Raw genomic sequence first — 14,306 nt, 5'->3', positions numbered from 1 at the left:
CTTTTCATCGAGATAAGCATATTTCAAATATTAGGTAATTGTTTAATCTCAAACACGGGATCACCCTTGGGTGGAGGAGGATCCCCAAGGATTTCAACAGGCAAATTGTGTTTCAAAACAGGCCCTTGATTAAACAATATTTCATCTAATTCCCTTCTTTCATTCATAAACATATCATTTTCATGGTCTAGCAAATATTGTTCTAAAGGATCAGTAGGAGGCACGACAATAGAAGCAAGACCAATAATTTCATCCTTACCAGGCAATTCTTTATCATGGGGTTGTCTACGAAATTTAGAGAAATTAAAATCATGAGACATATCCCCAAAACTTACACTAACAATTTCCTTCTCATAGTCTATCTTAGCATTAACAGTATTCAAGAAAGGTCTACCAAATATAATGGGACAAAAATCATCTTGTGGAAAACTAAGAACAAGAAAATCGGTAGGGTATTTTATTTTCCCACACAAGACTTCAACATCTCTAACAATCCCAATTGGTGATATAGTATCTCTATTAGCAAGCTTAATAGTAACACCAATATCTTCTATCTCAGCAGGTGCAATATTATTCATAACTTCTTGATATAAGGTAAAAGGAATTGCACTCACACTAGCACCCACATCACATAAGCCATGACGACAATGATCTCATATTTTAACAGAAACAATAGGCATGCCAACAACATGTCTATGTTTATCTTTAATATCGGGTTTAGCAATTCTAGCAGCTTCATCACAGAAATAAATAACATGCCCATCAATATTATCAACCAAGAGATCTTTAACCAAGGCAATACTAGGTTCAACTTTAATTTTCTCAGAGGGTGTAGGTGTTCTAGTTTAACTCTTATGAACCACAATTGAAGCTTTAGCATGATCCTTTATTCTAACAGGTAAAGGTGGTTTCTCAATATAATCAGTAGGAACAACAGGACCAACATTATAAGTAATAGTTTCTTCTTCAACTTTAACAGGTTCTACTACTTTCACTTCAATTGGAGGATGATATTTAAACCACTTCCCCTTAGGGAGATCAACATGAGTAGCAAAAGATTCAAAAAAAGCTACTATCTCAGAGTCAAGTCCATATTTAGTGCTAAAATCACGAAAAGCATCGGTATTCATAAAAGATTTAACACAATCAAACTTAAGGTTTATACCTGACTCATTATCTTCGTCGAGTTCCCAATCGTCAGAGTTGCATTTAATTCTTTCCAATAAATCCCATTTGAATTCAATAGTCTTCTTCATAAAGGAACCACTACAAGAAGTATCGAGCATGGATTGATCATTACGAGAAAGCCGAGCATGAAAATTCTGAATAATAATTTCTCTTGAGAGCTCATGATTGGGGCATGAATATAACATTGCCCTAAGCCTCCCCCAAGCTTGATCGATACTTTCTCCTTCACGAGGCAAAAAATTATATACATAATTCCAATCATGATGTACTAGATGCATAGGATAAAACTTCTGATGAAATTCCAATTTCAATCGGTTGTAGTTCCATGATCCAATATCATCAGCCTTGATACGTCCATTTTGCATCATATTTTCCTACTGTTATTTATGATGTTTTTATGCATAATAATGCTTTTTGGAGTAATTCTAATGCCTTTTCTCTCATAATATGCAAGGTACACACAAAGAGGGAGAATTCCGGCAGCTGGAAATCTAGACCTGGAAAAGCTACGTCAGGCCACCTATTCTGTACAACTCCAAACAAGTCGAAACTTTACGGAGATTTTTTATGGAATATATGAGTAATATTGAAGCCAATAAGTACAAGAGGGGGTCCCACCAGGTGGGCACAACCCACCTGGGCATGCCAGGGAGCCCAGGTGCGCCCTGGTGGGTTGTGCTCCCCTCAGCCCACCTCCGGTGCCCAACTTATGGTATATAAGTCATTTTGACCTAGAAAATATAAGGGGAGGGCTTTCGTGACTGAGCGACGCTGTCTCGAGGAGAAACTTGGGGAGGAGCACTTTTGCCCTCCGGCGGAGCGATTTCACCGGGGAAACTTCCCTCCCGGAGGCGGAAATCATCGTCATCATCATCACCAACAACTCTCCCACCTTGGGAAGGGAAATATCCATCAACATCTTCAATAGCACCATCTCATCTCAAACTCTAGTTCATCTCTTGTGTTCAATCTTTGTACCAGAACTATAGGTTGGTGCTTGTGGGTGACTAGTAGTGTTCATTACATCTTGTCGTTGATTACTATATGGTTTATTTGGTGGAAGATTATATGTTCAGATCCAATATGCTATTTAATACTCCTCTGATCTTGATCACGATTATCACTTGTGAGTAGTTAATTTTGTTCTTGAGGTCACGGGAGAAATCATGTTGCAAGTAATCATGTGAACTTGATATGTGTTCGATAATTTGATAGTATGTATGTTGTGATTCCCTTAGCGGTGTCATGTGAACGTCGACTACATGACACTTCACCATATTTGGGCCTAAGGGAATGCATTGTGGATTAGTTATTAGATGATGGGTTGCGAGAGTGACAGAAGCTTAAACCCTAGTTTAGGCGCTATTCCGTAAGGAACCGATTGGATCCAAAAATTTAATGCTATGGTTAGAAGTTATTCTTAATACTTTTCTCGTAGTTGCGGATGCTTGCGAGAGGGTTAATCGTAAGTATGAGGTTTGTTCAAGTAAGAACAACACCTAAGCACCGGTCCACCCACATATCAAATTATCAAAGTAGCGAACACGAATCAAATCAATATGATGAAAGTGACTAGATGAAATTCCCGTGTACTAATACTTCTACAACATATCTATAATTTTTGATTGTTCCATGTTGTTATATTATCAATCTTGGATGTTTTATAATCATTTTATAGTCATTTTATATCATTTTTTGGTACTAACCTATGGACATAGTGCCAAGTGCCAGTTCCTGTTTTTTCCGTGTTTTTTACATCGCAGAAAATCAATATCAGACAGAGTCCAAATACCATGAAACTTTGTAGAGATTTTTTGATGGACCAGAAGGAACATGTTGGGCCTTGGTTGCACCAGGGGGGAGTCCCAAGGAGGGGACAACCCACCAGGGCATGCTAGGAGGCCCAGGCGCGCCCTGGTGGGTTGTGCCCACCTCGGGTGCCCCCAGACCGCCTCTTTGCTCTATAAGTACCCCAATATTTCTAGAACCCTGGGGGAGTCGAGGAAATATTCATCCAATCGCCGCAGAGTCCAGAACCACCAGATCCAATCTAGACACCATCTCGGATGGGGTTCACCACCTCCATTGGTGCCTCTCCGATGATGCGTGAGTAGTTCTTTGTAGACCTTCGGGTCAGTAGTTAGTAGCTAGATGGCTTCATCTCTCTCTCTTGATTCTCAATACAATGGTCTCTTGGAGATCCATATGATGTAACTCTTTTGCGGTGTGTTTGTTGGGATCCGATGAACTTCGAGTTTATGATCATATCTATCTTTTTATATCCATGAAAGTTATTTGAGTTTCTTTGATCTCTTATATGCATGATTGCTTATAGCCTCGTATTTCTTCTCCGATATTTGGGTTTTGTTTGGCCAACTTGATATATTTATCTTGCAATGGGAAGAGGTGCTTTGTAGTGTGTTCGATCTTACGGTGCTTGATCCCAGTGACAGAAGGGGAACCGACACGTATGTATCGTTGCTACTAAGGGTAAAACGATGGGGTCTATCTCTACATAGATAGATCTTGTCTACATCATGTCATCGTTCTTATTGCATTACTCCGTTTCTCCATGAACTTAATACACTAGATGCATGCTGGATAGCGGTCGATGTGTGGAGTAATAGTAGTAGATGCAGGCAGGAGTCGGTCTACTAATCTTGGACGTGATGCCTATATAATGATCATTGCCTGGATATCATCATAATTATTTGAAGTTCTATCAATTGCCCAATAGTAATTTGTTCACCACCGCTTTGCTATTTTTCTCGAGAGAAGCCACTAGTGAAACCTATGGCCCCAAGTCTTCTTTCTCATATTATTTGCCTTTGCGATCTACTTTTCTCTTGCATTTATTTTTAGATCTATTAACCCAAAAACCCAAAAATACCTTGCTACACTTTATTTTATTTGTGATCTATTTATTTAATTATTGCAACTTTCTCCTGTCCACGTGCCATTTCTTGTGCCCTTACCCAAAAGGGATTGACAACCCCTTTAACACGTCGGGTTGCAAGTGGTTGTTATTTGTGTGTAGGGGTTGTTTACGTTGTGTTGCTTGGTTCTCCTACTGGTTCGATAACCTTGGTTTCTTATCTGAGGGAAATACCTACCACCGATGTGCTGCATCATCCCTTCTCTTTGGGGAAATACCGACGTAGCTTCAACGACATCATCTACCCTCAAGGACGCTTTGCTTATTATAAGAGACCGTTTTGGCCTTTCCTTTGCCTCAAAAGGATTGGGCTACCTTGCTTCACTTTTGTTACTACTATCATTACTTGCTCATTACAGATTATCTTGCTATCAAACTACTCTATTACTTACAATTTCAGCACTTGCAGACATTACCTTGCTGAAAACTACTTGTCATTTCCTTCTGCTCCTCGTTGGGTTTGACACTCTTACTTATCGAAAAGAGCTACAATTGATCCCATATACTTTTGGGTCATCAAGGCTATTTTCTGGCGCCGTTGCCGGGGAGTGAAGCACGTTTGGTAAGGAAACATTTATATAGTGTGCTGAAATTTACTGTCACTCGTTACTATGGAAAACAATCCTTTGAGGGGTTTGTTCGGGGTATCTTCACCTCGACCGGAACCACTATTAGCTACCCCTCAACCTACTGCACCTACTGAAAATATCAAATCTGAAATTCCTTCGAGTATGATAGAACAACTGCTAGCTAATCCTTATGCAGGAGATGGAACCGAACATCCTGATATGCACTTGATATATGTGGAACAAATTTGTGGATTGTTTAAGCTTGCAGTTTTCCCAGATATGAAGTTAAGAACGAGGTTTTCCCTTTATCTTTGAAGGGAAAAAGCATTGGCATGGTATATGCTATGCGATTATATTGGATCTTGGAATTGGAGTTCCACCAAAAAAATTATCCCATGCATCTAGTTCATCGTGATCGGAATTACATATATATTTTTGGCCTCGTGAAGGAGAAACTATTGCTCTAGCTTGGGGGAGTCTTAAGTCAATGTTATATTCATGCCCCAATCATGAGCTCCCAAGAGAAATTATTATCCAGAATTTTTATGCTCGGCTTTCTCATAATGATCGATCCAAGCTTGATACTTCTTGTGTTGGTTCTTTTATAAAGAAGAGTATTGAATTCCGGTGGGATATTTTGGAAAGAAATTAACGCAACTCTAAAGATTGAGAACTTGACAAAGGTAAAGAGTCAGGTATTAAGCTTAAGTATGATTGTGTTAAATCTTTTATGAATACCGATGCTTTTCAAAACTTTAGCACTAAATATGGACTTGACTCTGAGATAGTAGCCTCCTTTTGTGAATCATTTGCTACTCATGTTGATCTCCCTAAAGAGAATTCATTTAAATTTCACCCACCTATTAAAGAAGAAATTAAAGAACCAGAACTAGCTAAGAGGAAACTATACTTTATAATGTTGATCCAGTTGTTCCTACCGCTTATATTGAGAAACCACCTTTCCCTGTTAGCATAAAGGAACATGCTAAAGTTTCAACTGTGGTAAACAAAAGTTATATTAGAACACCTAAACCCGATGAACAAATTAATGTAGATCCTAGTGTTACTATGGTTAAGGATCTCTTGGAAGATAATATAGATGGGCATGTTATTTACTTCTGTAATGAAGCTACTAGAATTGCCAAACCTGGTAAAAGGGATAATCATAGACCCTTTGTTGGCATGCCCGTTGTTTCAGCTAAAATAGGAGATCACTGTTATCATGGTTTATGTGACATAGGTGCTAGCGTGAGTGCTATTCCTTTTACTTTATATCAAGAAATTATGAATGACATAGCACCCGCTAAAATAGAAGAAATATATGCTACTATTAAACTTGCTAATAGAGACACCATCACACCATTTGGGATTGTTAGAGATGTTGAAGTCTTGTGTGGGAAAATAAAATACCCTACTGATTTTCTTGTTCTTGGTTCCCCACAAGATGACTTTTGTCCCATTATCTTTGGTAGACCTTTCTTGAACAACGTTAATGCTAAAATAGATTGTGAGAAACAAACTGTCGGTGTTAGTTTTGGTGATGAGTCTCGTGAGTTTAATTTTCCAAGTTTAGTAGAAAGCTTCATGAAAAAGAATTGCCTAGTAAGGATGAAATAATTGGTATTGCTTCTATTGATGTGCCTCCTATTGATCCTCTAGAACAATATTTGCTAGACCATGAAAATGATTTACATATGCATGAAAGAAATGAAATAGATAAGATTTCTTTGAACAGCATCCTCTGCTTAAAGACAATTTGCCTATCAAAACTATAGGAGGCCCTACTCCACCTAAAGGTGATCCTGTGTTTGAATTAAAACAATTGCCAAACAATTTGAAATATGCTTATCTTGATGAAAATAATATATATCCTATTATTATTAGTGCTAACCTTTCAGAACATGAAGAAGAAAGATTATTGAAAGTTCTGAGGAAGCACTGAGCTGCTATTGGATATACTCTTGATGATTTAAAGGGCATTAGTCCTACTCTATGTCAACACAAGATTAATACAGAACCTGATGCTAAAACCGTTGTTGATCACCAACGTCGGTTAAATCCGAAAATGAAGGAAGTGGTAAGAACGAAAATATTAAAACTTCTGGAAGTAGGTCTAATCTATCCTATAGCTGATAATAGATGGGTAAGTCCTATTTATTGTGTCCCTAAGAAAGGAGGTATCATTGTTGTTCCTAATGATAAGAATGAACTTATTCCACAAAGAATTGTTACAGGTTATAGAATGGTAATTGATTTTATAAAATTAAACAAAGCAACTAGAAAAGATCATTACCCTCTGTCTTTTATCAATCAAATGCTAGAAAGATTATCTAAGCACACACACGTTTGCTTCCTTGATGGATATTCTGGTTTTTCACAAATACCTGTTTCTCAACCTGATCAAGAAAACACAACTTTCACTTGTCCCTTTGGAACTTATGCTTATAGACGTATGCCTTTTGGTTTATGCAATGCACCTGCTACCTTTCAAATATGTATCACTGCTATATTCTCTGGCTTTTGTGAAAAGATTGTTGAGGTTTTCATGGATGACTTCTTTGTTTATGGGAAGTCTTTTGATGGTTGTTTAACCAATCTTGATCGAGTTTTGCAGAGATGCGAGCAAACAGATCTTGTCTTGAATTGGGAGAAGTGCCATTTTATTTTTAATGAAGGTATTGTTTTGGGCCATAAAATTTCTGAAAGAGGTATTTAAGTGGACAAAGCTAAGGTTGATGCAATTGAGAAAATGCCATGCCCTAAACATATCAAAGGTATTCGTAGTTTCCTAGGTCATGCTGGTTTCTATAGGAGATTTATCAAAGACTTTTCTAAAATTTCTAGGCCTGATACAAATCTTTTGCAAAAGTATGTTCCTTTTGTTTTTGATGATGATTGTTTAGAAGCCTTTGAAACACTCAAGAAAGCCTTAATTTCTGCACCTATTGTTCAACCACCTGATTGGAACTTGCCTTTTGAAATTATGTGTGATGCTAGTGATTATGTTGTTGGTGCTGTTCTAGGACAGAGAGTTGATAAGAAATTAAATGTTGACCATTATGCTAGTAACACTCCAGAGAGTGCTCAAGGAAATTATGCAACTACTGAAAAATAATTTCTAGCAGTGGTGTTTGCTTGTGATAAATTTAGATCTTACATTGTTTATTCAAAAGTAATTGTTCACATTGATCATGATGCTATAAAATATCTTATGGAAAAGAAAGATGCTAAACCTAGGCTTATGTGATGGGCTCTCTTTCTACAAGAATTTGATTTACATATCACTGGTAGAAAAGGAGTCGAGAACCCCGTAGTTGATAACTTGTCTAGGCTTGAAAATGTGCTTGATAACCCACTACCTATTGATGATAGTTTTCCTGATGAGCAGTTAGCTGCAATAAATGTTTCTCATAACACTCCTTGGTATGCTGACTATGCTAATTATATTGTTGCTAAATATTTACCACCTAGCTTTACATACCAACAAAAGAAAAATTCTTCTATGATTTAAGACATTACTTTTGGGATGGCCCACATCTTTATAAAGAAGGAGTAGATGGTATTATTAGACGTTGTGTACCTGAGCATGAACAGGGACAAATCCTATGGAAATGTCACTCTGAAGCTTATGGAGGGCATCATGCTGGAGACAAAACTGCTCACAAGGTATTGCAATCTGGGTTCTATTGGCCTACTCTCTTCAAGGATGCCCGTAAGTTCGTTTATCTTGTGATGAATGTCAAAGAATAGGTAATATCGGTAAGCGTCAAGAAATGCCTATGAATTATTCACTTGTTGTTGAACCGTTTGATGTTTGGGGATTAGATTATATGGGACCGTTTCCTTCCTCTAATGGGTATACATATATTTTGGTTGCTGTTGATTATGTTACTAAATGGGTAGAAGCTATTCCAACCAGTAGTGCTGATCACAACACCTCTATTAAAATGCTTAAGGAAGTTATTTTCCCAAGGTTTAGAGTCCCTAGATATTTAATGACTGACGGTGGTTCACACTTTATTCATGGAGCTTTCCGTAAAATGCTTGCCAAGTATGATGTTAATCATAGAATTGCATCACATTATCATCCTCAGTCTAGTGGTCAAGTTGAACTTAGCAATAGAGAAATAAAATTAATTTTGCAAAAGAGTGTCAATAGGTCCTGGAAGAATTGGTCTAATAAGTCAGATGATGCACTGTGGGCTTATAGAACAACATACAAAAATCCTATGGGTATGTCTCCTTATAAAATGGTTTATGGAAAAGCTTGTCATTTGCCTCTTGAGTTAGAACATAAAGCATATTGGGCAATCAAAGAACTCAACTATGATTTCAAACTTACCGGTGAAAAGAGGTTATTTTATATTAGCTCATTAGATGAATGGAGAACCCAAGCTTATGAAAATGCTAAGTTATTTAAAGAAAAAGTTAAAAGGTGGCATGATAAAAGAATCCAAAAGCGTGAGTTCAAAGTTGGAGAATATGTTCTTTCGTACAACTCTCATTTCAGATTCTTTGCAGGAAAACTCCTCTCCAAATGGGAAGGACCCTATGTTATCGAGGAGGTTTATCGATCTAGAGCTATCAAAATAAATAATGCCGAAGGTACTAACCCGAAGGTTGTTAATGGGCAATGAATAAAACACTATATCTCAGGTACGCCCATTAATGTTGAAAGTAATATTATCCAAACTTTGACATCGGAAGAACACATAAAAGAGTCCTTCCGGAACACTCTAGAATTGTGAAAAAAGGAGGTACGTGATACGGTAAGTAAAGGACTCCGAAAAATCCACATTTTTTCCAGTTTTGGAATATAACAAAAATTAGGAAAATGAGAAACAACCAGGAAGGTCACCCTGGTGGGCACAAGACACCAGGGCGCGCCTTGGGTGCGCCTCGGGTAGCTTCCAGACTCCGTTTTTCTACCGTTTGCTTGTTTCCCAAGATAAAAAATCTTTATATACCCCCCGAACCTATTGACCACCGTATCACGGAGAAATCTTCTGTTTTCTTTTCCTTGCTATTTTCTATCAGATCCCATCTACCATGGCCGCTTCAAGCTCCTCCAAGGACAAGTTCTTCAAGAACGTCATCAACCCGTATTTGCGGGAGGTGGTGCAGCACCCTCAGGTCATCCAGATGCATGAGGGGGTGCTGCACATCCATGATGTGCAAGGTCCCAAGGGGACGAGAACCGTGGAGGCCGGGCTTGAAGCTATGGAGCAGGAGGTCTTCCGGAGCAAGGGGATGGTGGAGCATGGACTCAATGCCAATCACCTCCTGATCACGGACTTCACCCGTGATCTCAAGGTGGATGGCAAATCCATGAAGGACATCGTCTTCACCCTCAACGAGCAAATCAACTTCCTTCAAAGCCATATCTATGATCTCCAAAACCAAGTCTTTCAATATGAGGCGAGGTTTAAAGGTATGAGTTTGGCTACCAGTTGCAGGACCCGTGAAACTCATTCCTCTTCCTATGATGGTGGACCTCTGCCATGGAAACCCGAGGACAAGATCGCCTCTACTTCATCATCACCACCTTCTTCATCACCAAAAGAGAATTGAGTATCGGGTATGGGCACTCCCCTTGGCTTCCGCCAAGCTTGGTGGAGGTGCCCCAGTATCGTATCACCCCCACTATCTTTTGCCTTTACTTATTTTAGTTCGATCTTTTGCTTTACATGAATAAAAGTTTAGTCTGATCCTTTCTTTTCAAGAGCTTGCTTAGTGATCTATCCTTGTAATCATGTGCGAGATATATAATAAAGTTTAGTTTGAGTTTTTGCTTTCTTTACTTTCATGTTGCAATAAAAAGGAAGGAAACAAATTAAAAAGATCATATGTTAATCTTATGGTAGGTGATGACACCACATAAGGAAAAGTATAAGTAGTAAATTTTATTAGAGATTGACAAACATAACATTGGTCAATGATGCAATTAATGAAAGAGTTAATAAGGGAAGAGAAGATTCACATATAAATACACTATCCTGGAAATCTTTTGTGATTGTGAACCCCCATCAAAATATTATATGCCAAAATTGTTGACGTTGGACAAGGAAGACAACATAATGATTTATGTTTGTTCGTATTCACATAGAAGTTATATTGTCATAGATCCTTCAACATGTGGTGCTTGCCCCCTATCTTTGCTAGCCAAAAATTCCGCACTAAGTAGAGATAGTACTTGTGCATCCAAAAACCCTTAAACCCAAATCTTATTTTCAAGAATCCACCATACCTACCTAGGGATTGAGCAAGATCCCTCAAGTAAGTTGTCATCGGTGCAATAAGGCAATAAAAATTGCTTCTAAAAGTGTGATATCATTTAGTGTAAGAGAAAATTGAGCATTGTACGAACTTGTGATGGTGGAGAATAAAAGCGACAGACTACATAATAAAGGTTGCCATCACAAGGGGCACTACAACGTGACATTATTTTGCACTAAGGGGTTGAGCATACAAACAAATAAGCGCATGGAAACCTCTACAAAGGGCCTATCTTTTACTTTTATGTATTTACTTTTATGCAAGAGTCAAAGTTTTTCTCTCTATTCCTTTTTATGTTCTCCTTTGGCAAGCATCATGTGGCGAGGAAAGATCTAGGCACATATGTCCAGTTGAATATGGGTAGCATGAGTTATTATTGTTGACATCACCCTTGAGGTGAATATGCTGGGAGGCGAAACTATAAGCCCCTATCTTTCTATGTGTCCGGTTGAAATGTTTTGCTCATGTGTATGCGATGAGTGTTAGCAATCATAGAAGACTATATGATGGTTGAGTATGTGGACTTGCCTAAAGGCTCCGATGTGTTACCCTTCTGAAAATATGATGAATTATAGTTGCAAAGTTGACTGAGAACATAGTTTGTTGGTTTCCAATAGAGTTTATGCTTTATACTTCTATAGTGTGATGAATCATTACTTATTCATGAGAAGTATATGATAAAAGTTCTATGATAAAAGTCTTATGTTTAAGTTTGTTGTTGTTATAATAATCTACATGATGCTTCTATGTCTGTATTTTATTTTTATCGACACCTGTCTCTCTAAGCATGTGGACATGTTTTTCGATTTCGGTTTTCGCTTGTGGACAAGCGAGGTCTAAGCTTGGGGGAGTTGATACGTCCATTTTGCATCATGTTTTCCTACTGTTATTTATGATGTTTTTATGCATAATAATGCTTTTTGGAGTAATTCTAATGCCTTTTCTCTCATAATATGCAAGGTACACACAAAGAGGGAGAATTCCGGCAGCTGGAAATCTAGACTTGGAAAAGCTACGTCAGGCCACCTATTCTGCACAACTCCAAACAAGATGAAAGTTTACAGAGATTTTTTATAGAATATATGAGGAATAATGGAGCCAATAAGTACTAGAGGGGCCCACCAGGTGGGCACAACCCACCTGGGCGCGCTAGGGAGCCCAGGCGCGCCCTTGTGGGTTGTGCTCCCCTCCGCCCACCTCCGGTGCCCATCTTCTGGTATATAAGTCATTTTGACCTAGAAAAAATAAGGGAAGGACTTCCGGGATGGAGCGCCGCCGTCTCGAGGTGGAACTTGCGCAAGAGCACTTTTGCCCTCCGGCGGAGCAATTCCGCCGGGGGAACTTCCCTCACGGAGGGGGAAATCATCGTCATCATCATCACCAACAACTCTCCCACCTTGGGGAGGGCAATCTCCATCAACATCTTCAAAAACACCATCTCATCTCAAACCCTAGTTCATCTCTTGTGTTCAATCTTTGTACTGGAACTATAGATTGGTGCTTGTGGGTGACTAGTAGTGTTGATTACATCTTGTAGTTGATTACTATATGGTTTATTTGGTGGAAGATTATATGCTCAGATTCCATATGCTATTTAATACCCCTCTAATCTTGAGCATGATTATCATTTGTGATTAGTTACTTTTGTTCTTGAGGTCACGGGAGAAATCATGTTGCAAGTAATCATGTGAACTTGATATGTGTTCGATATTTTGATAGTATGTATGTTGTGATTACTTTAGTGGTGTCATGTGAACGTCGAATACATGACACTTCCCCATATTTGGGCCTAAGGGAATTCATTGTGGAGTAGTTATTAATGATGGGTTGCAAGAGTGACAAAAGCTTAAACCCTAGTTTATGTGATATTCCGTAAGGGACCTATTGGATCCAAAAGTTTAATGCTACGGTTAGAATTTATTCTTAATACTTTTATCATAGTTGCGGATGCTTGCGATAGGGTTAATCATAAGTAGGAGGTTTGTTCAAGTAAGAACAACACCTAAGCACCGGTCCACCTACATATCAAATTATCAAAGTAGCGGACACGAATCGAATCAATATGATGAAAGTGACTAGATGAAATTCTTGTGTACCCTCAAGAACGCTTTGCTTATTATAAGAGACCGTTTTGGCCTGTCCTTTGCCTCAAAAGGATTGGGCTACCTTGTTGCACTTTTGTTACTACTATCATTACTTGCTCGTTACAAATTATCTTGCTATCAAAGTACTCTGTTACTTACAATTTTAGCACTTGCAGACATTACCTTGTTGAAAACTACTTGTCATTTCCTTTTGCTCCTTGTTGGGTCCGACACTCTTACTTATCGAAAAGAGCTACAATTGATCCCATATACTTGTGGTTCACCAAGCCTATACCATGTCAATGTCTTTCCCTTCAAAGATAAAGGGAAGACCTTCTTATTGACATCATCCTCGAGCAAAACCTGCAAGATTAAATAATCCACAAACTCCATCCACATAGATTAGGTGCATATCAGGATGTAATGTTCCACCTCCTGCATAAGGATTAGCTAGCAATTTCTCTATCGCACCCGAAGGAATTTCATAATAAATATTTTCAGTAGGTTCGGTAGGTTCATGAGCAACTTCTTGCTCTACCGGTCGACTTCATGCTCATATGATTCACGTTCGTTACTTTGATAATTTGATAGGTGGGTGGACCGGTGCTTGGCTGATGCCATTCCTTGGACAAGCCTCCCACTTATGATTAACCACTCTCGCAAGCATCCTCAACTACGAAAGAAGAATTAAGATAAATCTAACCATAGCATGAAACATATGGATCCAAATCAGCCCCTTATGAAGCAACACATAAACTAGGGTTTAAGCTTATGTCACTCTAGCAACCCATCATCTACTTATTACTTCCCAATGCCTTCCCCTAGGCCCAAATCAGGGTGAAGTGTCATGTAGTCGACGTTCACATAACACCACTAGAGGAAAGACAACATACATCTCATCAAAATATCGAACGAATACCAAATTCACATGATTACTTATAACAAGACTTCTCCCATGCCATCCGGAACAAACATAACTACTCACAAAGCATATTCATGTTCATAATCAGAGGAGTATTAATTATCATTAAGGACCTGAACAAATGATCTTCCACCGAATAAACCAACTAGCATCAACTACAAGGAATACTCAACACTACTAGCAACCCACAGGTACCAATCTGAGGTTTTGAGACAAATATCGAATACAAGAGATGAACTAGGGTTTAAGAGGAGATGATGTTGATGGAGATTGACCCCCTCTCGATGAGAGGATCGTTGGTGATGACGATGGCGATGATTTCCCCCCCCCCA

Source organism: Triticum dicoccoides, chromosome 4A (genome assembly GCF_002162155.2).
Source record: "Triticum dicoccoides isolate Atlit2015 ecotype Zavitan chromosome 4A, WEW_v2.0, whole genome shotgun sequence".
NCBI classification, from domain to species: domain Eukaryota; kingdom Viridiplantae; phylum Streptophyta; class Magnoliopsida; order Poales; family Poaceae; genus Triticum; species Triticum dicoccoides.
The sequence above is the reverse complement of the archived record's forward strand: the minus strand, read 5'-3'. Positions refer to the sequence as shown.